We start from the raw sequence: 26,293 nt of genomic DNA, 5'->3' as shown, positions 1-26,293 counted from the left end.
CCGAGCGGAAATTTATTGGAACGTTTGGGAAATATAAGCGAAGACGGACAGCTGGTGGACAGCTGTAGAAAAAAAAAGGTGACGTCCTTTTCCCTATTTCTCTTCCTTTCGTTGCGTATAAATCGCCGTAGCCTGCACGATAAATCACGCGTTCGACTTGGGGAATATCGCCTCTTCTTCTTTTAAAGAAGAAACGAAAATACAAAATTACGCGAACGCGTTTTATCAATTAAATTTCTCGAAGGAAAAATTTCAGAAAGAAACGTTAAGAAAAATATAAATTATACCAAAAAGCAGGGCAGCTATTCTTATCCGACTTGAAGCCATCGTTCTCTTCTTCCTTGGATTCTTCTCGCTTTTGCGAATCACTTCCAAAGCTTTGTTTCGAAATTATATTCCTAACAAAAGTTCATTCTCGATCCCTTCGACGATCACCAATTTATTTATTCGTCACACGTATAAAGAATTCAAACTAAAAGAAAGATGCACTTTTCCTCGAAGAAACGAGATAAATACGAGAAAACGCTTGTTCGTTTAAAAATTATTTCATCGAATCTTTGAAATTTACCTATCAACTTTCACGAACAAAATATTTCTGTTGTTTCTCGCACAATTTCTTCATTTACATATATATATATATGAAATTCGGACAAATCGGTTTAAAGATTATAATCGAGAATCGTTTCTTAACAACGAGACGCGTAAAATATTCGTGAAAATGTGTCGCAACACAACAGTTATATAGCGATTGACGAAAAATCTCTCATTGGAGATGAGTTGCCGCGGAAGTATTCGGAAATTCGTGAGACTGTTTAACGTGAAAAACGCGATGCCCGAGATCAACATATCTAATTTTAAAAAGGTTAATTTTAAAAACTTTCTTCCCCCCTCCCGATTCCCGCGCAACCTTGGAAATATACACGACACACGCATACACGTATCCGAAACTCGAACTCGTGTTGCCCCTCGTATCTTTTCCCTTCTTTGCACTTCCTTTTACTTCCAACCCCCCCCCTTTGTTTCTTTCTATCCACTCGTCGTTTCTTCGAATTCACTCTCGTATTTTTAAGTTTCAACGCAACGATTTTTCATCCTCCGTGCATCTGTTCTTCGCTGAATCAACTCTCGAGTCCAGTCGATATCAACTTTACGAGTTATTTATTCGATTCGAGTCTCGAAATAAATCCTGGCAACCGAACGTTTTCGATTCGCCCGTTTCATCGAATTACTCTCTATTCCTTCCTTCATCGATACAATTTCGAGTCGATTTAATCATACGCACTGTTTAATAATTTCGTTCCATCTTGTAATCTCATTTTCAGAATCGTCCCATCTGTGTGTGCGTATTAATAGGAGCAGTTGGAAGATTGGAGATTTCCGCGCGACATCGATAATAAATCTGCGGAATGTTCGATAACAGCACATTCTGCGAATACCAGAGAAGGCGGAGTACGAAAGGAAATCTATGAATCCAAAATCGATCGATGCTCTTCCCGAATATAAACGCGAAGACGATTCTTCCATTTCTTTTCAACGATATAAAATATAAATATTCGGGACGAATAATCGTTTGATATTCGTCATTTTTCTCTAATCATAAAAAAAAAAGAAAAAATGATCCGCCAACATTGTGAAACATTGATCGCTGAAAGATCCGTGAAAATTAATTTTTCAACGGGGGCGAAACACGGGTGAATTTTCTATTGTAATGATTTAAACATCGTGGAAACTGGATATTGCATCCTCGTCTCGTTTATCCCCGAGGGCAAAGTTGGCGATGTGGGGCAAAAATGCAGCGGGATAGATAAATATAAATTTTTATCTAAAAAATTCATAAAAAAGTTTCGCTAATAATATCGAAATGAACTGTACGAATGTTTATAATGTATATAAAGTGGGGAGCGTATAATGGGGCTGACACAGTTATAAATAGAGCGACGCTTTTCGTGGCGCAAAATTAAAAGTGCACGTTTTGTAAATTGTTCGTTTCACGGCCGCTTAAAATCGAACCGCCCCTATTTGCCCAGGAACGTTTTCAAACGTGACTCTCGGCTCCAAGCCCCGAATCTGTCATATTTCTGATCATCCGGAGAAAACATGTCGCGAAAAAGAATTTATTAATTACGAATCCAACGATGATAAAATTACAGGATAAGCGCGATTTTCGATTCGATAATATTTATAGATCTATCCATAGAGATAAGTTTAAAAACCATTTATTTCAAATACGATATTCCTTTCTATCTGTCTACGTATCCAACGTGTTTATTTGCGAGTTTATCCAACATAACCGATATTATCTACCACGGAATGTTATTCTTGGAGCCTATATACAAAATCAACAAACTTGTAACTGCACAGTTCTCTGCGCGTTGACTTTTTTAAAGCGAAACGAGCAAAGCAAAATAAGAGAAACAATAAGGAAAGATTCTAGAAAATTTCTCGAATTAGTCGAATTACTCGGATCGGGTCGATTCTCTTAATCGAGGATGCGCTTTGAGCGAACGTGGCGGAAATATCGAATGATGTATCGCGATAGGCATTCATAATTTCCGGCTGGGTCTGGATAACGTCTGGTCCCTTTAATAGCGTTACTGCACCACGAATAACGCGGAGTCCGTGTCCGCGTGGAATTCTCTTCGGCAATTTTTCGCTTTAAACTCGACTAAAAACCGCAAATTCGAAAATCGATGGTCCCGAGGCTTTTGAAACGAATGACCCGCCCCCTCGTTTCGTTTACTTTTCGTCCAATTTTCCCCGATAATGCACCGATTATGAAATTTTCGGCCCTCCGTACAACAATCTCGTTATCCCCCGCAAATTTTCGTCGATCGGCCGCATAATTATCGGCAACGATAATTGTGAATGAAAACTTTTCAACATCGGAACGGATCTTGTTTCATATGTTGTTCCTAGAGATATTTCGATAAATTAAATTAAATGAAAATTCTGTAGATATTACTCGTTAGGTGAAGAAAATCAACATCGTTAATTTTCAAACTAACTAAAATCAATTTCTGTCCTCTTTAGGTCGAGGACAAGTTTTATTTTTCAATAATGATAAAGTATATTTTTGAAAGATCGTTATTTGTTAAAATTCTGATGTTATTCGAGCGTGGAAAGAATTAAACAAGTCTTTTTTTTTTTATATATAGATATTAAGCAAGATGTTTAATTCTAGATATTTAATTCTATCGAGAATGTCCTCTATAATAGTCGAGGAATGGAACGAGTAATGATGTAATAATGAGGCATTAATGAGGTAGAAGCTTAGTCTCGTTTCCTGAAATTTTAACTCAACATTTAGTTTCAAGTTGATTGCCAACTATACGAATGTTACTGATCTATATAAATACGTTTCGAAAAATATAAACTGTTAAAACGATAAAGTAGTGCTATGCTATAATTTGTTAATAGAAGAAAATTTTAATAAGAATCGGTTCCCTAATTTCTATTCCTATTTATTTATATTTCTATTATTGAATTAAGTACATACATCGCTTAAAGAAAGAAACAAATTTGTTTACTCACGTTAACATGTTCGCAACCGATTGTGAATAACTCCAGCTGCAACAAAATAAAAATCAAATTAATCATTATGCGATGTTAAAATAATAAATCACAGAAGAATATATCGCCGATTTGCTAGTGATACGATGACAAAGCGTGACGTTTAATTAAATGAACGATTAAAACGAAATATAATAATCACATATAGAAATCGATATAGAAAAGCGATTCGATTAGCGAATTCGAATATTTGGAAGATAGAGCTTTAGTCCTCGCACAGTTTTCCGCCGCTGTGAATTTAAAATATTTTCAGAGCGCGCCAATTTCTCTCGAAGCACGAATGTTGTGTTTGCACAACTCTTTCCCAGAATACGAAATGGAAAGTTACTTTAGATTGAATCTTGAATTTCCCCTTCTGTGTATCAATAAAGTTAATGAAATTCTATATTAGTCCACCGTTCGAATATTTTTCATTATCGAATTTTAAATCGTAATGGAAAAACTTTTACACGATTTATCACGTAAATTAACTCGCATTTCGCTTATTTATATATTTGCATAATAAGCAAACTACGAAATAAAATATTTTACGACATACCAATTAATAGAATAATAGAATCAGATTGAAAAATTATTATACGTGCACTCACGTATTTGCATTATTTACTTCTTGAAAAGTTACTCTGTCCCTTTTTAAATTTGAATAACGATTATAAAAAAAAGAAAGTCGAAACAATATGATGGTTTAATCCGCTGTGACGGCTTTATACTTCGAAAGTCAAGTTTGAAATTAAAAGAAAAGAGAGAGAGAGAGAGAGGAAGAAAGTTTTAGCATTGTCACGAATCGGTCGTTCGAGCGAGACGACTAGAAAATGCAATTTCAATCGTCCTACACGCGCCGCTCGATGATGGATTTAGATCGTCCGCTTTTGCGGGTGAAAGTTTAAAAACAGTTTCGATGCCGACGAGACGCGATGCCATTCGATGCCATTAACCATGGACGACTTTAATTGATTTCTTAAATTAGCCTCGGCTGCACACCGCTAACCTCTGGGACGGATGGGATAGGTCGAATCGCGGCCGACCGGCAAATTGTGAATTTGAATTGTTACGTGAAACAGGAGGAAGGAAGACGGAGGAGAGGAGGGAGAGAGAGAGAGAGAGAGGGAAGGGAAAAAATAAAAAATAAAAAAGCGGACTCGATGCGACGAGGCGGCATTGTTCAAGGAGAGAAAAACAGAAATGGGTTCAACCGAGTTAATATCGAATCGAATGGGGCGGCAATCGGTACGAAACCAAGCGGAATGACCTTATTGCTTGGGTCGAGTGCAATCTGCAATTGACTTGGTTTGTTACTACAATTGGCTATTACCGATTTACAGGTATGAATTTTTAGAATAGATTTATTATACATTTCGGCGCGACGCCGTTTCTTGTATTTCGTGATTTAACTCCTTTCTTTTTTCGATCAAGGAAATATGATTTCGATTTTTCGATTCGGATAGGATGAATAAAATTTGAAGAAATTGAAATAATTCGGAATTTTCATCGTTCGGAGATTCTTTGGAATTATATAGTGTATCGCATCGTAGAAGAAAAAATAGGCGATAATAATGATAAAAAAAATATAAATCACAAAGAAAAGCGTATCAATTATTTAACTACTTAATATCTCGATGCAAAATTATTATTATCGTATCGTGTAAGTACATGGAACATCGTGTTGTTAATCGATTTCGATAATGTTTTTCAGATACTTGTTAGAATGAAGCGTCCCAACGCTTTGGGGCGGCGATATGCATTCTCACACCTCTTTACATAACATACAACTTATCGATAGTTCCATAACACTTGGTGGCTTTAATAGTCACTTCTGACAACCATACGAGGATGTAACGTTCCTCGAAATGTAACTATACAATATTACCGTGTTATGCAAGCTTTTATAAGAATACGTTGCGTCGTCGACGAAGCGAGAGTACTGCAGTACTAAACTGAAACCAAGTTTTGCATAATACATGCTCTGAAATCGTTACGTTCACCCCGTTTATGTTCTTCGCAACACGAAAATTGTTTGCCTTTACATGATACATCTAGCTAGGTGATGGTGAATAAAAAATGAAACAAACGAGAGAGGAGTGGAAATATAAGCTAACGATTTTCTGTGACTGTATCGAACGCTTCGAAGATACACAGATTCGAGATTTAAATATCGTAACGATCGATTGTCGAAAGTAACTTATTAACTGTATTCCTTTCTCACACGATCGTATTACGTTGATGTTAAAAAAATAAAAAGAAGACGAAGAACTTGTCTTTCGTTGTCTTTCTCATTGCTTCTTTGTCAAGGATTTGCACCAATTTCTTCTTGCGTATAATTTTAGAAATCGATTGGAACGACAGGGAGGGAAAATAGCTGACAATTCTCTTACAGGCGCGCTTGTGTGTATCTTTTAAAGTGGGGTTAGATCCGACTGTTCCCATATAACTTATTTTTACCGCGGTGGAAATTCTTCTCGAATGATCGGAGGATGGAAACGAGTGCGTAAACTTGGGATGACGCGATAGAATTTCTCTTCTCTCCGATCTTTTCTCCAATTGATATATATTCGCGTTTATAGACCGATTTATTCCCCGTAATGAAATTCCGTTTCTATATGTAGGCAGACACGAATTTTGCTCGAATTAACGCATATATAGATATATTTCTTTCTCCAAAATGAATTTCTTAAACAATTTGGAGGATGCGTAAAATATTTTATCGCTTAAATATTTTATCCGGTTCGAGGATTGATATATATTCATGAGTCAAAGTTACGGCACGAATTCGAGTGAAAAAAAAAAAAAAAAAGAAAAAAAAATTCAAGGAAATTTAAAATGTAGTTCGCGTATATAACGCCAATAACGAAATCATTTTTCGTTTTGGCAAAAACTAGTTTGTAGGAGTGCAAACACTTCTGAAAGAAATGATGAATTTTCATGAATATGTATGAAGGCGTATAATGCACGGGAAGAAAGTTACGTTTGAAAGTCGTGCGATATTTGATGTCCTGCAATATGGTGGCAAGGAATTTTGATGAAGGAAAAATTATTTTTTTCTTTTTTTTTTTTTTGAATTTAGATAATATCATTTCGATTAAACGATTAATTACTTTAACTGGACGCGAAATTAATGTGTCGAATGAAAATATGATAATGAAACACCGTTAATGGGCGAGCTAAAAATAACAAGGAAAACAAATATTTCATTAAAACCTGTCATTCTCGACGAGATAAATTTATTACGAATTAAACACGAACTGATGCGAAATTCAATTTTGAGACACGAGAATTTTAACTTGGCTACATCTGTCAGGGATTTAATTACGATTTTTAACGTTGAAAGAAGAATTACATCGCAACTCCCGTTAATGATATAGAATTTCGTATCATCACACGACCATCAAAGGTATTAATAATGAAAATCTGATAAATCTTTAAGATATCTCTGACAAGAGAGAGAGAGAGAAAGGGTTGAAATTAAAGAAATAACGAAAAGATTTTTCTATAAATGCAACACGATTGTTTGTTTCATTTGTCATTTATTTCCACCGAGATATCTCATTTCTTCGTTTTACAGTTTTCTGCACATTGATCGCATCTTTCCTTTTATTTACTCTCTGAAATTCCGATAGATATTATTCGACTAGCATTCGTGACCCCCCTTTCTCTCTTTCTCTCTCTTCACGAGCCATTATCGCTCGAAGAAAACGAAAATTGACTTTCATTCGGATCGCTCTTGATAAATATTTCTACCAAATCAACTTTACGAAACACGCAAGTAAATTAAAAATCAAAATTTATTTAATTCGATTAATTTGAATATAAATTATATAGAATTATATATAGAATTATGTAAAATAAATAAAAAGGTAACAATTTTTGCACGGACGATTGCATTCGATAAAATTTCATTTCGGAGAAAAATGATGATGAAATTGATATGGAATGTTTCGATAATTTGCGAAACGATCGCATTTGTGGTTTTCTTTCAAAGAAAAGGACCAATTTGCAATTTGAATTTCGCATTTCAGATTTATCTGCACGAATCGAAACGAGAGGAAATGTGGAACGAGAGACAGATTCGAAGTGAAGAAAATTTGAAAAGTAGTTCGGATGTCAACAGCCCTTTTCACTCGAAATTAAAACTTTGGTTAGTTTTAATTAGCTAATTCATTCGAATTTCATATCAAGCTGTTTTAATAAAATAAACGAAATTAATTTACCTTGTTTAATTGAAATTACAGCCATCCCTTGCGTTTTATTTCCACGATTCTAATTAGTTATAAAGACGTTGTTCTATCGTGTAATTTTCGTTATCGTTATCTTTTATATTCATACTTATAATTCTGAATACAAATTAATTTTAAAAGAAACAATTATGGATATTAAAACGTGGGCAAAATTAGAGAAATTTATTATTTCGTAATATTCTAAATTAAACGAAAAAAAAAAAAAATAATGTTTTTAAAAGAAACGTCTATGAATATGGAAAGACTTGAAAAAAAGATGCAAAATCAGAGGAAGTTGTTATTATTTTTCAAACTAAAAGCACACGGAATTTTCTTTATTTTCTTGAAAAATATTATTTCAAGTAACGTTTAAATTTAAAAATTAACACCATTGATTTTAAATAAAAAAATCAATTTTAAACGAAACATTTATGAATATTAAAAACCTAAAAAAATGGAAAATTGAAGAGAGAGAGGAAGAGAAAGAGAGAAGGAAAATTAAAAGAAATTATTATTACTTTTACATTCTTGCTTCGTTGTTAAAAATATAAAACTCTCTTTCGAAAAATATTATTTTAAGCAACGTTCAGATTAAAAACTAACATCGACGATCAACAAAAGGAAGAAACGAATTTGAAAGAATAGAAAGAACGAAAACACGGGGATAAAGATTAAAAAAGTTGGAGTAAAAAGATTTTAAAATCCAGAAGAGTTCAAACACCTATCAGGGGGGAGGTACTCTCTCGAAGTAGGTACGATGGAATCCGTGCACGTTCTCTCTGTGAGTATCGGATAAGTTTGTGGAAACGAGAACGAGGAGAATTCACGTAAGACATCTCTCGATCTTAGACAATGATATACCGGCTTCGAGAACGTTGCCCGTGTACGAATGTAATCGTGGATCCGAGACGGAACAACAATCCGCGGATTATGCCTTCCTCAACTTGTGGATACACTTAACATGCTTATTCGGAATTACACGGAAATACACGGAGAGAGAATTCGTCATTTCAATTTTCGACGTTGAACGTTTCGAACTTATATAAGAAACTGTAAATCCGATAATAATTTTTGAATAAACGATTTGAAAGGAAGCGGTGGTTAATTATTTGGACGAAACACAATGAATTTTTTCCCCTATCGAATAAAAACATTTTTCCAATGTTTCGAATTATTATGAGAAGAGAGTTTTTGAAAATGTTGCATAAAAATTTCATCGGATCGCGAATACTTTCAACGTGACCCAAATTATTCTATGCGTATAATGATTTTACACTTCACTTATTAAAAAAGTTAATGATATTTCGCGATAAAGTCTGTCTAAACCGTTGTTATAAATCTTTCTATAGAACGTCTGGCGAATCCGTAGAAAACCATAAATCAAAAAGATTGAGATCCGAAACTCGTGAAGGCCGATTAATTGGATCCCTTCATTTTCCTTTGTGTGAAAAACGATGTTCGAATGTGTAGTAAGCACAAATGATAAAGATGTCACCGAATTAAAAGTTAAAAGTTCATTTGGGCGAGGGGGGGAAATTAATAATATCATTATCGGAAAGATAATTCTTCCATTTCCGATATTGCGAATGTTTCTTTGACATAAGAGTGGAATACAAAAATATAACGGAAAAATTAACAATTCTGAGATCAAATGCGAATATATGCAATTAATTAAAACAATTCCAATTATTGAACATGTAGCTTTGAAAAAGAAATCGATCGAAGGGTTTTCGTTTGTATTTCCGAAATAATAATGTTTGGAGTAAATTAAATATTTAACAACGACGTCCATTTGTACGAGAAATCGTACAAAGGTTTTCGAGTATAATAAAATTTGGTAAAAAAAAAAAAAAAGTACTTTTACATCGATATTTTATTTTTAATTTTGTTTTTGTTTTTTTTTTTAAACAATTGTGCCAAAAGACACGCAGTGTGTTGGTTCGAATCACAAAGGAGAAACAAATTTCCATTCTCATTAATAATTTTCAATTTTTGCCCTTCCGTAATTAAACGTCTTCTTAGTACACCAAGATATTCATTTCTGTCTTGCAACAGCAGCAGCAGCAGCACTTAAGCGCTTTCCTGCATCTGACATACACTTGCTTACACATACTCTCTTCATCCCAGCCCTCCGTCAGTATTGCTTCCACTAATTATCATATTAAAAATTACTCCAAGCAACTTTCACCATGGTCTCGTTCATTCATGCCCCGTTCTACTGTTAATCATTCAGCATCCATAAATTACGTTACTCTTTTAAAAGCTTCTTAGGTTTGTTAACAGACTTAATTCATGTTTAATGGACAATTTGATCCAACCGTTAAAATTTCCATCTCTGTTTTTAAAGCTGTTTGTTAGCTCCTTCAGATATTCAGCTTCTAATATAAGCTTCTCGCAAATACAATTATTCGAATACGAATGTAAAATATCATCGATGATGTTCACGATAATGTTTTTTAACAAACTTTTTCCCCAAAAATATAAAAAAAAAAATACAAAAGACTCGATTCGAAGATCTACCTCTTTACATAATTTGACTCGCATAAACTTCGATATTTCATTATATTCGAAAAAAATTACAGTATCAGAACATATTCGTTATTCGAATAATATAAGCGTTGGAGTTTTCAGAAATTTTGCATTGTAAAAATTAGGATAGCGATACATTGATCGAATGCGTCTCGATGATAAGGGGGAAAAAATTGAGGAATGCTTTCGAGCGTGAAAAGAAATTTTTTTCACAAATCGAGATGAAAACTAATCTTCATTCTTCTCCTTATTCGGCATCCAATTTAAGAGAATAATGTGCAACGTGCCGATTCAAAGTGCAAGGGACATTAACTCGTGCACACTGGGTGGATCACAGATTCATCTAATTTTTTTTTTCCTTTCTTTCTTTCTTCTTTTTTTTTTTATGATCTCCAGATACGGGAAATGCGGCGCACGTTCCGTATCCGAGATCTGCACATGACAAGCGTTTCAAATATCTGCATATATGCAGATATCGAATGAGCGATCCGCAGAAATAGAGAAAAGAAGGCGTTTGAAAGAGAGAGACAAACAGAGAAGAAAATTCCGGTAAACAAATTGTCTTTGTCTTTCGATCAGAGATTTTTGTCTCTTTTCAATCTCCATCGTTGGGAACTATTTTTTGGAAATAGTGATAGAAAAATGTGGTTTCTCCCAATAGATAATTATTTTAACTTGGAAATCGGTTTACAGTTACACTTACACTTCGTAAGATTCGAGAAAATTTATAATTTTTCGAATAATTGGATTTTTATCTTGTATCTTAAATTCCCAAAAGAAAAATTTAGAAAAAGGAAAAGTAGTAATAATTTATTTTTTGATATATAATAAGAAAATGTTGAAACGAATCCAGGAATTTTTATGGAGACAGAGGAACGATTATTTCTTTCTTTTTTATTTTATTTTTTTTTTTTGAAAAAAATTTATCGCTACTTATGAAACTATTTTTCAGAACAAACAAGAAGAAGATCTTATTTGATACGGCTATAGCTTCTTTTTCTAGATACGTAGATCGTGGAAGAACGAAGGTGGCAAAAGATTTATGAGCAGAGAATGCTTGGTAGAATGGTGAGAGGGAAATTAAAGTAGATATATTGTTCGCATCTTCTAACCGACAATATGAAGCAGCGAGGACGAATGAAAATTTATTGTAAAAACTACGTATATTCTATACAAGAATCTTCGCTTTTAAAAATCAACGGAAGAATTGTGTTAAAAAATAATTAAGCAAGGAAAAATTATCACTTCTCGATTTCGATTGAAAATAAAATTTGTGACGTGGCACAGATCGATGAAATTCGACAGAACGCTTCGCGGATAAATCCACGTGTATCGAATCAGATTCGCATCGAAAACTCGAGATGATCACCACGGAGAAACCTGGTGGTAATAAAAATTTATTGGGTCGTATACTAGTGTACATATCGCTTCTTTCGCGTCACCATGCAAAGATTGATCCGACAGATAACTTTCGATCGGCCAGAAAATTGATGAGCAGCCCGATTTTTCATCTAGCTCGCGTTTATATTTGTTTCTCGTTGCGCGTGAACAAAAAGAAAGGGAGGGGAGGGGGGAAAAAAAAGAAAAAAGAAAAAAAAAGAGTATGATCGCGGAACTGGTTCGTGTATGAGAAAAGCTGGACGTGTCGAAAGTTTAGCACCCCCTCGCTCGTTGTTCACGTGTATTAGTACCGTTGTCGTCGGCACGCCTGTCACGTTTGTAGGATTTCACTCTTCGACCACGATGCATCCCCTTTCTGGTCTTTGCATCCGTGTCCTCGAATGAATGCACGAACGAAGATATAAAACGTGGATGATAACGAACAAAGGAGAAAAACGTCCGTCTCCGTATTAATATTCGAATTATCGGATGACAACGTGTGGATTGCAAATATGTTTGAGCGTCCAGTGGAGACAAATTAATGGTGAATTTGTTAGATCGTCAAAATAAATAATTTTAAAAGTTGGATTGAAAGTACAAAGGATTATATGAAGATTTGTAAAATAAAATTGTTACATTATAATTGTAATTGTTGAAATGATCCTCGCGAATGACAATTAATATTTGATAAGAAAATTATCCAATCTATTGATCTATTGTAGATTAATCAAAGATTAATTGAGTGTCGAGTAGATTCCTAACTTTAAATATCTATTATTGAGGTAAAAATTTAATCATTCAGCAGAAAGGGAATAAGCTTGTTTCTTGGATTGTTATTAGTTTAAGTAGAGAAGTTAAATAATGAATATTAAACCGGATATTTATATATGGAATATATATAATGGAAGAAATTCAAAAATATATTAGGATGGATGATTAAGAGAAATGGTTGATTAAATTTTAGCTATTTAAGACAAAATCAGATATGCATTTAATTTTATTTTCAACAACAAGTTAATAAATTTTTCTAGAATTTAAATTTGAATTTGAAATTCTTCCAGAATGAATATTGATCGTTGCTATGAAAATTTCGAGAACTATTCAGTTTGAAAACCAAACTAGCACTTCCACCAACTAATTTAAGTATAAACGATTTTCTTATCGTTTCAACTTTCTCGAGACTTCGAAGTTCAGAGGTTGAAGAAATAGCGGAAGTAAAAAAACGAAGGTTTTGTGGGAACGATATCTACGATAATTTCGAAAAAGAAAAATTTAAAATTTTCACGTGAGAATATTTTTAGAGATAAACTGCGAGTATTAAAGACTTTTGCTGCGCGAAAACTTTGTGCAAATACTTGGTTGCTTTTGTTCCAAACCATATGAAAATAATTCTTCGTTTGCGAGGTAAAATTTTAGCAATGATTATTTAACAAATTTAGTTTTCTTTAAAATTCTTTCTCTTTTTCTTTGTATCGAAATTGGTGACTCAATAAATCTTATATCGTTTCTTTGCAAACTGAAATCTATGCATAAATATAACATAATATATGAAAATTTGATCAAAATTCTCTTTAAATGAAATTATTAAAAAAATAAAATTTCGTTTTAATAGATATTAAATATTTAAAAACTATTATACATATCTAAAGAGAATTTTGAGAGAAAACCATTTTACAAAAACAATGTCTATTATTTTCTATATATTTATGTAAATATAAATTACTCGTATAAATTGCAAAAAGAACTTGTAGTCAAAATTCAAATACCAAAAACTACTTTGATGTATATCGTTTTCTACACCAAAATCAATTTAAAACTTTTGTCTGCATAATCTATATTTTAATATAGATATTCAATAGTTTGAAACGTGCATACAAACACTCGTATTATATACTTGTACTTTATTAGTCAATATACAGTACAATTATTCGTTAAGAGGTCTCGTTTATATCGACTTTATCGTTTCTTTAATTTTTGAAAATAACCAAGAAGTTCACGAGTTCAATTCGAGTTGAATAAAATAATCATAGTAGAGAAAAGAAAACGTGGAAACAAAAGTTCTTTGATGTTTCAAACAAATAAAATAAATCGTTACTATAGCTAATAAAAAAAAGTATTTTAATTGTTCAATTTAAAATGATCCAATGAAATTCGTGTTTTTGTTCAATTTGATTAGAAAAATTATAATATTAATAAGAAATTCGGACTTTCTTTTTTGTTCTATGATCATTCATATCATATACCATTTTTTAAAAAAAATTTACATACTAAATTTACATATCATTTTCTTAATGTATATATAGAAATATTAACATATATATTTACATACCTTTGGTTTCCGTCTCACGAAAATATCATGCTATCTGCAACAGAAATAAAAAAAAAGATATAAGGATAAATATACAACTAATAAATAAAAACATAAAAAAGTATAATACATGTAAGTGCATAAATATTATATTATTTACATTCTTTAAATCAATATGTTATTAGATAATAATCCGTATTAAATTAATTCTATTATTCATATTTGAATAAATTATATATACATTTTATATTCAATTATGTAATACAATTATTTATTTATATATAATTTAATAATAATAAATAATAAAATAAAATTGTAAAAATAGAAAAGAGACACGTATGTAAAAATATATTTTTTTATATTATGGAAATAATTGTTCTTTAATCATTATTTTGTGGGAAAATATGTATATATTATATTTATATATCACATGGCATGTATGATGCGTTGGAACATTTTTCCAATTTCATATTAAATTAACCTATATGTATATACAATGAAAAATAAAATTTTTAGTATCTATAGATCTGCTATCTAAACATTTTATTATTAAATTTTTTAAATTCATTTTAAATTCAAGTTTTACTGTTTAAATGTTCTAATGTGTCTAAAGAATCTATTTTATTGCTTTCTTTATCTCGGCAAAACAAAAATAGATATATGTAAAATAGTATTATATGTAGATATTTATGTATCGTACAATTCTATAACTTTCTTTAAAAAAGAATTTTCTTTTTTTATAATATAAAGAAGATATTCTATCTATTATCTATCTAATATCTTACATGATATCAATTGAAAATAACTTATTTACATTATTTAGTAATAATTGAGATATGAGGTAATTGAATTTTATTATTTATTTATTTTTATATTCAGAGAAAAGAGACGCAGATGATAAGATTCTTTATTTATGAAATTTTTAACTAAATATTTATTAGTTTTATTTTTTGAATAATAATAATGAAAATTTATTTGATAAAACTCTCGATAAAAGTATTTATATAAAAATCGATTTATATAAAAATCTTGAATTTTGAGTTTTAAAAGATTAAGAATCTTTAAAGTTTTGATAAATCTTGACAATCTTGATAGATCCCTAAGGTCTTACAGATTTGAAAAGTCTTGGAAGTTTTAAAAATATTGATAGGTTTTAAAAGTTCTATACTCAATATCTTATGTATTATAATATATATGTATAGCATACATCATAGGATAGTGAATATCTATCAAGTTTCCAAGACTTTAAAATCTTTGTATTAATATATCCAAAACTTGATATATCCAAACCTTTCAAAATTTTTACAATTTATCAAGACTTTATTATAAGACTTATTTGAATTTCAAAATGCAAAATATAAAAGTTTTGAAAAATTTTAAATAAATTTTAAATGAATTATTTCAAAATTGAAATCCATTATTATCAATTTTCAAATATAAATTTAACAAAATAATATTTTATATCAAAATGTCACACGAGAATTCACTATATAATATAATTTCAAACAAGACGATTTCTATAATAAATAATAAAGAAAATCCAATAGTCGAGATTATTGTTTTATTTAATGAAAAGTTTATCTGTAACCGACCATTCCAAAATATTAGCATAACTCTTCAGTTAATATTCCGCATACTGAGAATCGCGATTACCTTAAAATGATTACCCTAAAAGAGCCATAGAAACGTCAAGCAATCCATTTCAACGTTCCTTCTCGAGTACTTTCATTCGTTTAAAATTTTAAACAAATTAATCTAAGTCGTACGAGAATAAAGTGACGTGTTTGTTTTGTTCTCGATCGAACGATATAGAAATTTTAATGTTTTAAATGCTATCATGTTACGTAAATTAGATATTTAATAGAAATATTACTATACGTTATCGAATAATATAATCTCTAAAAATATTTTAATTAAAAACATAAACTCAACATAAACAACTTTAAATTATGTAGAAGAAATTCGAGAAACTGAAACCTTGTAACCTTGTAACAAATTCACAAAATGAAAAATAAATCGAAATTGAAATTTTGATTTAGAAAAATTTCTAGATATCGAATACAATGTGCAATCCAATTTAAATGAAGTCATTGCAAATTTATTTTATTTAAGATAATTAAACAAGGAAAGATAATAAAATAAAATATTCGTTGAGCAGCATCCAAAGTTAAATAAAGTAAGAATTAATATTTTATCGACTTATTTCAGGCATTCATTCGTTTCAAGCTGTTTGTCGTGTCAACAACTCATGTATAATTTATGTCTTCTTATGCATAAAGTGGTAGAGTATTGAGTGCAAGCGATATGGATTCGGGGCTATTACTCTGTGGAAAGAAATGTGTTGAATATAATCGAATGAAAATTTCAATTGATGTTTTAAGAGCTTATTTCGTATTCAGAGAAGACCAATATTTTTCTCTCTATGTTTTCAAAGAACGTTATTTTAAAAGCTTGCAAACTCAAGATTGCAATTGATCTGATGACCAGAATGAGGTAATGGTTACCTAATCCTTCCCATTTATTATATTTTTATTTTATATTTTTATAAGTGATGATATATTTAATAATCCCTATTTTATAGAATATAATATATTGTTATATTATATTAATATAGCCTTAAAAAGATGAATCGATGGTGCTGATAACGTTATCAATTAACGTTATCATTAATAGAAACGTATAAATACATCATTTTAATAAGAGAGATAATTTTAGAATCAAAAGTTCAATAAGTAGCGGTCGAGATTTGAAGATTAACGATGAACTGGTCGATACTATACTCAACTTTTGCAATGTAATTGAAACTCTGCTCGAAACTGTAACAAGTAATTTGTCAGCCAAGTACGTGAATTGTATGCGTGCAGAATAGCTTACACGACATAGGTTCGTAATGATTGAAATTTACGTATTAGAACGTGAACTGCATTATTCACGATAGATAGAACAATTCAACGTTACACCGTAATAGAAATTCTACCATTTCGATTCTTTACTGTTGAAATTTTTCGAATAAATTCATTCTAATTATATTTAATTTTAATCATTGTTTTATTGAGTGATCAGCGATTAATTAAATATATACATATAGCTTATCATGGATTAGAGCAATCTGGAATTTCTTTTGATTCAGAAAGATCAATAATTGCATCATTCCACGTGTCGAAATATCTATCGTCAATTTCATTCGTTAAAAACAATGAACTTTAAATTAGAAACTATCGTTCAACAGTATTAAATCGACAATGTCCATGTATGTATTTGTCGCACACCTAACGTATTGACATCGATATATCAAACAATGTACTGAGAGTAGTGATATTACTATCAATGACATTATCGATCAATATTATATTATCAAAATGTTATCGATAATTCGATTTATCGATAGTATCATCGATATCAACGTAAAATAAATTTAAGTACAAAATATATGTTACTTCGAACATAATGTTGTGGATTCTTATATCTGATTGATCTTGAAGATGAAGAAATATATAAGTCCAATATTTTTTATTTTTTAGAAAAGAATAATCTAAGACGCAAATTGAATAGTTTTATGATAGATATTACATAAGGAATCTAAGAAATCCCCTGAAGTAATTTTAAGTTTTAAAATTAAAATTAAAATTTAAAAATTTTTTAAATTATTCTTTCCAACTTTTCAAATTCTTACTTCAAATCTATATTATCTCTCAATTTTTTTTAAATATATCAGTAACTTTGAAATTTTGACTTATCGTAATTTTGATAATGACTTTTACATAATTTTCTGCGTTTATTATTCAAAAGCAATAACTACGGGAAACTTAAACAGTTAGGAACATCAAGGACAAGTTGGTGGTTGGTCCAGCTTTTCGCAACATGGCCTCCTGGAACCACGTTAGCCCATCAAGTAGTTACTTGTCAGCTTTGCTTTGGTTGCAAACTTTGTCTACATAAGTACACGACCGGCGAAAATTCGATTGAACTAAGTATTGGTAACTAGTAATAGAATTGTGAAAAAGAAATACCATGCAATTTTTCCTTTCCAGAGTCAACGTGTTTTCATGCACATAGATAATTTCTACAACAGATATATATATTCAAAATTTGTCATAAACTTCATACTTTGCTTGTAGATGACATATTTCTATTTTTGTACCACGTGTCTTCTTCCTATTCTAATTTATAGAAAAATAGTTTCAACGACGATTTTCTTCTATTCAACATTTGGTTAATATTGCAAATCATTATGATTGTTTAAGAAATGTACATTCAACAATGATTTTCGAATCTTCAAATTAAATTATATTCCAATCAATTGCCATGAAATTGATAATTTTGCGCATCAGCTGTTCTGATTGCATTTTCCTGTTCATCGATGACTGATATCGACATAGTTTACATATCACCTAATAGTACGCAGATATAGTAGTTAATGAGATAATCGATGCTGACATACTCTAATTGAATTTTGCAGAAGGCGTGTCGTACATCACGAAAATCCTTTGAATACCTTATTCTTTAAATTATTTATCAAATTTCACTATTTTTATATATAAAATATATAAAAATAATTAATTTTAACTCTTTTAAAATTATATTATAAAATTTCTTAAATGAATAGAATTTCCTTTCAAATTATTATAAGATTATAAGATATTGATTATATTTATGTTAAATATAAAGTTCATATATTGTTTTTAAACAGAATTTAGAATTTTGAAAAAATTCTCAAAAAAAAAATTCTCTGTCAAAATATTTCAAATTATCATGTATTTGATTACCCACACGATTACATCTATAATTAAGACTGTTTCTACCTTTTTAATAATTAATTTCGTTGATAATATTTGCGTGCCACGACGTGGATTTTATTTCACAATTAAAAAAAAAAAGAAAAAAAGCAACAGACACGCAACACGTGAATCCACCGATGCTCATAGATCTTTCTGACGTTTACGTGTTTCTTCCTAAAAGGATTGTATGCGATACATGATCTCCAGTTTTTTTCGTCTGATAGTGAACTCGATATTTGTCGTGTAACAGTATTATTTAAACGTTCACGGCATAGACGTATCAGGTGAACGAGAATTGGCTGTCAGCCAATTCTGAAAGCCAGTCTTTCGGTACCCTTTCGATGGACGTTCGGTAGATCTCTTGGACATGTGCCATTTCATTATTTTCGCAATACCTTCGTCGATATTCCGGCACCCGAAACATTTTAGGCTTTTTTAGCGTTTCGAATGTAGGTGTGTACCGTGCATTATCGATTTTCTATAGCTCTAACTCCCGATTTTTCCCTTTCTTTCTCTTTTTCTTTTTCTTTTTTTTTTTTTTTTTGTGAAACATAATTTATGAGATCAAAGTAGAAAATTTATTTATGCTTTTGCGTTTGTAATTCAAAAAACGTTATATTATATAAATGTTATATAAAAGTGTTAAAATTTTTTTGATATTTTCCTGGAACATATATCTCGCGAAAGTAATATCAAATTTAATAATAAAATATTATATAATATTATGATATATATATATTGTAATATATAAGATATATTCGAACTTGTGATGACTTATGAAACTATCCTATACGCAATATCCGTAAAGATCAAAGAGATACTTTGTCATCATTTGGAGAGCTTTAAAAGATCTACTTCATTATAAGAGGAAGTTACACGTGCACGTTGAATTACTCGAAGAATGTTTTGAGCTGTTGTTGCGAAGTCATTTTAACTAAGATCAAATTTTCAAAGAGTAAAGATTTTAAACACCTATTAATGGCGAGTATATTTATGTATATTTATTATTATTATTATTATTATAAATCATAATTCTTATTCAAAATTTGATTCGATCTCTCTTTGATGGATACTAAAAATAAATTATTAAAATTTAAGATATGAAAATAAAATTATTTCAAATATATATAAGTTTAAGAATTTATCAATTTGACTTTTGCATCTATTACTTTATATAAAATATTACCTTGAATAAATAACAGGCGTTTGATACCGAAGAAAAAAGAAATTTAGGATTTGAAAGCATTTGAAAGATTAAGTGTTAAAAGATGTAGATACATTTTCTTATTTTATAAAGAATTTTTCCAAAAAAAAACAAAAAATGTCGTATTCCAGCACAAAAATATAAAGCAATTAAAGCGAAAAAAGAATATTTCGTGTAAATATAATAACTCTACATATGTGTATTATTATTGTAAATTTTAATTAAACTACCAATTGTACAGATTTTTAAAAAAAGGAATTTTTTTTCAATGGATACTAAAATTAAAATTTAATGATAAATTGATTCATTTTAATTTATCTATATGTGAAAAATATGGAAAAATATATTTTTAACACCGATAAATTAAAAACATGCGGACATTTTTTTGGTACATAAACTAATAGCGTTCAAAATAATAATGACACGTGTATGGAGAAATTAATTCCATTTTCTTAATTGATTATTAATAAAAACTTGATTGAATTTGATTGAATAATTTAGTAGATGTGACTCTTAGAAAATGATTAAAGTTCTTATACACTTTGAATTGTCCCATATAGATTACAAAAGAAAAGATAAATTTCATCAGATTATCGTCTTTACGACTTTTAATAAATACATATAAATATTTTCTAAGCTTTGAAGTTACAATTATTATTATTCTTTAATTATATAAATCTAATTAATGTTAAATTTTTTTTTCTTTCGATTCTCTAGTATGAATATAAATAAACCTTTCTACCTATTGAAATTAAATATCTATACATAAAATATATCTTATTAGACGATCATGAAATGCGATTTTGTCTGAAATGCATAATTCATGCATGTTTACACGAGTTGCTATGATCGATGCATCAACGATAAAATAAGACATATATTTGATTTTCCAACGAGAAAATATGTTCTGCGAATCTGCGAAGAAGATTAGATCCTAAAGAACGTCGGATATCGGATCGATCCATTTCCTGATCGCTGGTCAGATCATGGAAACTGGTTACTCGTGATGGAAAATATCTCTGCCTCTGTACTTTGTTAAAGTTTGTAATTCACATGTAAACTTTGTTTTTGCTCGGCACAGTTGTTTAGATATTTTCGAAGAAATCGAAGATTATGGATTAATTTGATATTTGACTTTAAAAGTGATGATTTTGCTAACTATCATATTATGATGACGTTACTTTTAGTTATTTAATCTAACATCTTATATAATTTGTATTTTTAATTTTAGAAATTGACAATTGAAACATTAGAAATATTTAAAATGATTTTTAAATAAAATATATAATTTTATTATTTTTAAAAAGTATTCTTTTATTTTTATTTTAAATTATGCGTTAATTAATAAATTTCAAAGAAAATATTCTAATATTTTTAAAGAATTTTGAGAGATTAAAGAAATTGAAAAATCTATCAAATTTTCAAGAAATATTTTTGCTATATAAATATTAATTTTTAAATTTAAAGATTTTTCAACTTCTCAAAATTCTTAATTTATTTATTTATTTATTTATTTTCTTTTTTTTTAATAATTCTGAATATATTAATCCTCTTTGTTGAAACTTCGTGCGAAAATTATATTTCCTCGAAAAATTTTAGAAAGAAAGAAATATCGATATCTTCGAAAACTTGAGTTTCAAATTCTTTACTTACAAGATTTTCCATTTAGGATGAAAGAATCATGTATCTGAAATCGATAATAACTACTGAGAAATACGAAAAAGTAAAACAACAAAACATTAGTTCTTTTTCAGATTTCTATTTTGATCTATCCCTCATATTTCAATTCAGTTCCCAAGTTCAATAGAATTATATTTTCCTTCGTTTGCAAATTTCCAGGATGATAATACGGAATACATTATGTGACACATGTTCGCTAAAAGAAACAGAATAAAAAACGATGGAATTTGAAATTTTCACCTTTGAACTTCATTACATTGCGTACGAATAATTCTTTTTCCGCTTTTCTATTACTTCTCTCACTTGTATGACTGTGAACTTAGAGATATAGGAAAGCATAATTCATGGATCAAATCAAAAAATAAAAAAACTAATTTAAAAAATAAATAGCAATTATGTATATGAAAAGAATTCATTTTAAAAAATTAATAATAAAAATGAATTTTCCAATCTCAGCTATATTGATACGAATATATTTGATATTGATACGAACCTTTTAATTTATTTCGGCATTTATCTTGTAATGATTTTCCCCTTATATATCCTCGTAATATATCATTCCTCAAACTGTTATTCTATTATACATCTGTTATTTATAGAGCAGCATTATCGAAATTTTTGAAATTTCGCGAAAAAATTTTGAAACACAGTGAATCATCGATGATCTTTGCTTTCTATCATCTTTCGTTCTACCTTTCACTCTCTTGCAATATGAATAATAATATTCGCACACTTGCCCATCATTCGAATGCATAACGAGTCAAATTAGAATATTTATGATGCACTGGGATAATATAATTTTGATTTCCCTATAGACTAGTTTCATATGACATTTAAATCGATATTAATTTTAAAAATGTATATGAGAAACTCGAATAGACACATGAGTTACAAAAAATTACATTAATCATGAATAACATAACTTGATTAAGAAAGATATTTATATATTTAATTGATCTACCTTGAAACATTAGCACTTTTAATACTAATAGGATATAATATTTCAAAATTGTTATATGCATTTTAGAATTATTATAATTCTTATAATAAAAAATTATTGATAAAAAATTTATTAAGATAAATTATTAATTCTATTTTGAAAATTTATATTCAATTTAATTTTGTTATATTTCATAATATTATAATATTGAATCTATTATATTGTTAAAATAAAAGAAAAATTTCAAAATGTTTATTTTTGTTTCTTATATAAATTCTTATTTTTCCTCAGAATAAAGTAATTTATTTTAGGAACAAACAAATAAATATATTATTTGCAGAATAATATAATTCATTTAATCACGAAACAAACAAAATCAAGATCACTAACCTATATAATCATTTCATCGATTCTTTACTCCATTCTCCATTTCACCAAACGATCCTTTCGTAACATCATTTGCCCATCCAAAGAAAAAAGAATTTACATGGATAATTGCATAACTTAATATTTCGTTACACACGACCATGTGTGTTTGCTAGGTGCGAAGTTGCCATCTGAGATATCCTGTATTCGTCTCTCGTTTCAGGTTAGGACGGCGCAACATAGAATATTTATGGTGTTCCGAGTCACGACAGCAGTCTTCGTCGTTTGCCAGAGAGACACGGTGCGGCGCCACTATGAATATTTAGAAAATTAAATCGGCCAACTTCATCATCCCCCTTCCTTTCCTTATTCGTCAATTGTGCTAAACTTTCAAGTAATCGCAACTTTGTTTTAATAGATCGTTAAAAGCGAGGAATTATACCGTTCGCGATGAACAACGTGGTTTCGATCGGTCATCACCATCTCCTCGAGAACTTCAACGTAGTATAATAAAGAGATCTTTTCTGAGTTTGTGTAGTTTGGCCGGAATTAAAGAAATTCGAAGATAAGAAAAGCTTCGAGAATGTATTCGATTGGTTCTTGACCGTTTGCCGCAGAATAATTTGTATCGAGAGTTTGCATTGTGCCATGTGCATTTATGCGATCGAATATTCGGAGAGGGAATCAAAGAAGTTGTAAATTTAGCTGGTATCGAGTTTCAATCGATGGCTTTGATTTAGGTTGAATGGGAGAAAATAACTTCACCTAGAAATATAATTATACGGTTTAGTTTTCGTTCTGAAATTGATTAAGAGAATAAAATGCTTCGCCTAGAAATATAATTATGTGATTTAATGAGAGAAGGTGATTTTTTTAAATTAATATGTGATTTTGTTTAAACGTTTAAACTATCGTGAAAAAAAATTTTTTAAATAAACAACAAGAGTCATTTTCTTATATAAAATCGATTGATTTAAAAATTAAAGTGATCTAAAAAAAAAACCTTATTAAAATGATGAATAAAATTGTACATTATAAAATATTTATTATTTGAATAAATGGATTATGTGTTAATTTCAAATTTTATTTAAAAAATTCGAACGAAAAAATGTTGACTTCTAAAATAAATTTTATAAAAGTGAAGATATTTTAAAGATAAAATCTCTCGTGAAAATTCTTTCAATATAAATACAAAACAGTTAAACAGTGAAAACAGAAAAATTTAAATAAATTGAACTTTTTTAAATGACATTCACGTGTAATAAACGATTTTGAAATGGAACTTGAGCAACGAAAAATTTCAATTTTTTTAGAATTAATAAATACATATTTTCTATATACTAAATTCCGTTAAAACTAATAGAAAATAAATTATTCCATGTAGATATTTTTTTCTCCGAATTCTAGACACAATGTAGAACAATTATTGCGATATTGATTTTAATCAATGCAAGAATGCAAGATGTAAAATATAAATAAAGTATTCTGCATTCATTAAATTTCATTAAAAATAATTTTTTTTGTAATATTTTTTATCAAACGGGTCATGTAATGAAACACATTATTGATTTTAATTGAAACGAAATGTAAGCTAAAACTTTTTTTTACAAGTGAATTTTAAAATCTAATAACGGCAATGTATAACGTAACTTAAAAAGAAATTAATCGAACTTTTGATTCTAATTTTTTAAAGAAACAAAATTTTAATATCGTGATATATAAAATGTTTCATTGAACCAGGAATAATAACAGCTCTTTATTGCCTAGGTCACGCCATCGATATATTTTGCAACTACTTGTTGCTCCCCAACGAAGTGGCTGTCATTAATGTTGTACAATAGGTAATACCATAATACATCGTTATACCATAAAGGTAAAGGTTAAACAATTGCATTGTAATGCAATTATAAGCATAGTTACCATAAAGAGATTAATAAATGTCTCTCGACGAATTTATTCCAGAAAATTTGTGTTTAATAAAAAGATACACATATCAAATTATAAAAATCTGTGAGTAATCTTTATTTGCATCATTCGAATAATCTTTATTTTAAAATAAATTTTTACTTTTTTCAATTAATAAATAACTTTTAAAAAAGAGATATTTATAATGAAATGTAGCTAAACTTTTTTTTTAACGCATTTTAAAAATTTTCCAATGTTATTTCAGAAACGACAACAGTTTCCATCTCATACAAATCAAGATGTATCTAGTTTATTTATTGCTTTTGCTTTCTCTTGTTATTTTATAATCTCATATGGCATTATGAAAATTAAAGATTTGAAAGAACTATTTTGTAATACTACTCGTCCACGTTTCATCAACTAAAACATCCTGAACTTATCTGAAGATTGATAAAAAAGATGGTCAAATCAAGCGGAAAGGAGATGACGTATGCATTGCTTTTATGAAATGATCTTCTCATCATGGATAAATCCGGTTTTGAATTGATAAGGAAATCTTATTAATCCTTTTTCTTCTATGAACAAGGTAATATATAATATAAGAAAAGTTCGAACATTTTTGTTAGCATTTTCCTAATAATTTTTAAAATTGCTATAAATATTATATTGTTGTAAACATTTGAGATTAATATATCGATACATTTAATGTAATATCACATAATACTATCTAACAAAAATTTAAAAAAGATAAGACTAGAAATGCTTTCAAAAATGTTATGTATTTTTCAAAAAATACACTCTTAAAAACAAATATTTTTCTTTTTTTTTCTTTTACACGAAATACAGTATAATATCTCTCTTGCACAAAATAACATTGTATTTCTATAAAATACAATATATCTCTTTTACATAAAATAACATTATAGTTCTATAAAATATAACATATTTCTTTTACGCGAAATAAATATTGAAATAAATATTGGAAAACAGGCACGCGAAATATTTCGTTCAAAATGTCGCACGAACGAAATTGCGTCGCGAAATATCACGTCCGCAGATGCGTAGGGGTTAACCGTGATAACTCGTTTTGGTTTTCTGATTGAGTTATTCCAACATTGAATGCCTGGTCCCACCAGAAAAACGAGCAACGAGATGTTTTGGTGGTGAAAAATAAGAAGAATAATATGTTTCTATGTGCATGTATATTATACTCATACGTATATAACTGTTTGAATGTTTCATTGTATACGTATTACATTGCACTTTCAATTTTGTTGTCTTATTAAAGTCACGTGAATATTATATAGGATTATTATTTTAAGATCATAGATTAATCGTGTCTCATTTATTTAAAATATTTATATGTATAAAATTAATAAATTTATACATGTAAAAGATAAACTATTATTGCAAATAAAAAAT

General features: G+C 29.3%; 1 protein-coding gene and 1 long non-coding RNA gene across 11 annotated transcripts in view; one reads left to right on the top strand and one right to left on the bottom strand.

Moving 5' to 3' along the window:
* LOC107999048 (1-phosphatidylinositol 4,5-bisphosphate phosphodiesterase epsilon-1) overlaps window positions 1–26,293 on the bottom strand; it is a 104,793-nt gene that overhangs the window by 72,320 nt on the left and 6,180 nt on the right. For all 8 annotated transcript variants that reach the window (XM_017058691.3, XM_062073979.1, XM_017058689.3 and 5 more), the window contains 2 exons: window positions 14,020–14,053; window positions 3,532–3,567 (listed from right to left, as the gene is read on the bottom strand). The gene's annotated coding sequence lies outside the window, so the exon portion shown is untranslated. The remainder of the gene's footprint in view (window positions 1–3,531; window positions 3,568–14,019; window positions 14,054–26,293) is intronic.
* LOC107999050 (uncharacterized) lies at window positions 23,349–26,204 on the top strand. 3 transcript variants are annotated; one of them, XR_009829549.1, is made up of 4 exons: window positions 23,349–23,830; window positions 24,734–24,839; window positions 24,929–24,976; window positions 25,137–26,204. It is a non-coding gene; the product is annotated as an uncharacterized LOC107999050 (long non-coding RNA). The 3 variants fall into 3 exon arrangements; XR_001766284.3 differs by having other exon boundaries at window positions 24,734–24,976; window positions 25,137–25,457; window positions 25,862–26,204; XR_009829550.1 differs by having other exon boundaries at window positions 24,734–24,976.

This window comes from Apis cerana, linkage group LG4 (assembly GCF_029169275.1).
Source record: "Apis cerana isolate GH-2021 linkage group LG4, AcerK_1.0, whole genome shotgun sequence".
Classification (NCBI taxonomy): Eukaryota; Metazoa; Arthropoda; class Insecta; order Hymenoptera; family Apidae; genus Apis; species Apis cerana.
Note: the sequence above shows the minus strand (reverse complement) of the source record. Positions and strands in the feature narration are given on the sequence as shown.